This window comes from Orycteropus afer, unplaced genomic scaffold (assembly GCF_000298275.1).
Source record: "Orycteropus afer afer isolate SDZICR_OR568_19922 unplaced genomic scaffold, OryAfe1.0 scaffold00280, whole genome shotgun sequence".
In the NCBI taxonomy this organism is placed as follows: Eukaryota; Metazoa; Chordata; class Mammalia; order Tubulidentata; family Orycteropodidae; genus Orycteropus; species Orycteropus afer.
The window spans coordinates 3,517,264-3,520,162 of NW_006921867.1; positions in this window are offsets into that span (position 1 = coordinate 3,517,264).

Sequence of the window (2,899 nt, forward strand, 5' to 3'; positions counted from 1 at the left end):
AAGAAAATAAACTCCTATTTGTTAAAACCACCCATTTGTGGTATTTTCTGTTAGAGCAGCACAGAGGCAACCAAAACAGACATTCAAGCTATTCATTTATTTATTTACAAATAAAAGCTGCCATGAAAATTTGTATATAAGTCCTTGTATAGATGCATGCTTACTTTTCTTGAGTAAATACCTTGAAGCAGAATGGCTGATCTTATGGCTAATGTTGTTAGGTGCTGTCGGGTTGGTTCTGAGTCATAGTGATGCTATATAAAGAGAGTGAAGCTATGGTCATGTGGTCTCTTTTCAGGACTGCTTTTGAACTGTTTCTGAAAGTGATGGTATCATTTTAAATTCCCATCATCAGTAGATGAGAGTTCTAGCCACTACATATACATACACATACACTCAGTCTTTTTTTCTTCCCTAATTTTAGCCAATCGAATAGGTATGGTTTTAATTTGCATTGTAGGCCACCTTTTCGTGTGCTTATGTGTCATTGATATATATTATTTCTTGAAGTATCTGTTCAAATATTTTACCCATTTGTCTTAAATGGAGTATCTGTATAAGATACAGAGTATAGAGAGCTAATTGCATAGTCTAGATTCAAGACCTTTATCAGGTATGTGATTGGAAAATAAGTTTTCCCAGTATCTTGATTGCATTTCATTCTCTTAACTGTGTCTTTTCCTGAAGTGAAGTTCTCAATATTATAATTATGTTGTCAATTTTTACAAAAAAAGACAACTGTTATTTTTAGGGGGTTGTGTTTAGTCTGTGGGAGAAAGATGAGGCAGTATGTTTCCATAAAGGTTTACAGCCTTGGAATTCCTATAAGAAAGTGCTACTATGTCCTATAGGGCTCTAACAAGTTGGACTTGACTCTACTACACTAACAGCAACAAGTATGAAGACAGTATTCTTAAGAATCTTGCATAATTTATGGACTTACCTTGACACTTAAACAGTATGGAACTGCATAACTAGAAATAGTTGATGACTTTCTACAAAGTGCTATGTTTGATTTTTTGGTTTACTGTGTAAATTTCTTTAACTTAAATTAAAATTAACATTCAATGAAGCAATACACACCAGACTTTTGTGAATATAGTGATATGAAGGAACAGATATTTTATCCATATTGTAGTGCAATGAACTGACAAAGGGACGTGGCCCCTACAGGAGCTAGGATAACATTTGGATAGAAATAGGAATTTAGAAACAGGCTCAGTTGGACTGACTAAGGTGAAACACAAATCCCCAAACCAAACCCACTGCTGTCAAGTTGCTTCTGACTCATGAAGACTCCATGTGTTACAGAGTAGAACGGTGCTCCACAAGGTTTTCGTGACTGTGATGTTTGCAGAAACAGATCGGTAGGCCTTTATTCCAAGGTGCCACTGAGTGTCACCTGACTGTCTTAAAGTCAAGTGCAAGCCATTTACTTCAAAGTGAAACATAACTTTCTCAAAAACATTGGAGGGTGCAAGGTCTTCTATAGTATGAACAGAATCATCATAATAAATTATTCTTACAGCAAAAATGAAATTAAAATAATAAATCAGTGAACATATACCAAGCCAATCCAGCTTAAGTGTTTGAAGCATTCTCTTTCAAAATAATTCCCTTTAAGTATTTTGCATTTCTTTCACTGATATGACAATTATTCAGTATTTCTGGAATTCCTTCAGTAAGAGTATTTTTGGAATAATTTTGATCCAAATAAGAAAAATTAGCTCTTTATCATATATTTACACTGACTGTATATTGCTTGGGAGCTCTGGTGGCGTAGTGCCTAAGGCACTTGACTGCTCTCCAGAAGGTTGGTGGTTCAAACCCACCAGCCACTCCTTGGAAGGAAGGTTAGGCAATCTACTTCTGTAGAGATACTGCCTTGGAAACCCAAGGAAGGGTTGCTATGAGTTGGAGACAACTCGATGGCACATAACAACAACAACATATATTGCTTAACTTAACCATTCATGTTCTTCAATCATATTTGTCTGACTGATTTTTGTCTTTCACAATTCAGATCTACCAATACTGAGCAAAAATTGGGGGACATTACTACACATATCATGTTTTCCTACACAGGCACCTATCACAGAATTTAGAAGTTATCACATACCCTTTGGAATGCCAAGGGCCCATAACTAGGTAAGCACAAAATATAAATTAAACTCCACTGAAGTTTTGTCTTTTGTCTTTTTAAAAAACTCATGTGTATTACCAATCTATTCTATAGTAAGTTGATTATATTTACATAAATACAATTATTTATCTAATTTTGAAACTATGAACTTAGGTTTTTTTCTGGTTCCTAGGTGACACAAAGTGTTTGCACGTCACCTAAAGGGTGACGGTTGCAACCCATCCAACAGCGCTGAGGAAGAAATCTGTTTCCATATAGTCAAGAAAATCCTAGGAAGAAGTTATACTCTGCGTAGATGGGGTCACCATGAGTGGATTGACATACTGAGAATACGCGTTTAATATTATTTTTCCATATTTTTGAGTAACTGTATCTGTAGGCTAGGAGTAGGGTCTACTTTCTAGGTGTAGAAACTACACAAGAAGTTTCAATCAAACTTTGACATGCCAATGTTTTATAACAACATGTTTTTAATTCCCCAGTTATAAAATTAAATTATTAAATAATTGAATATCCTCTTTTAAATCCATTTTTTTTTAGAATCCCTTCCCTTTGAGGATCCTTTATATAGAAAGATAAAATACCTTTATCTTATGAACTCACATACTATTTGCAAAATGATATGTAAGTCTGGATAATTCTAGGATAATATCCATACCTTTACAAGGAAGACCAGTAAATACAATGTGGACAATGTAGGCAATTGTTCTATAATGTAGAACAATGTATAACAAACTCAAAATCATGAAAAGGCCA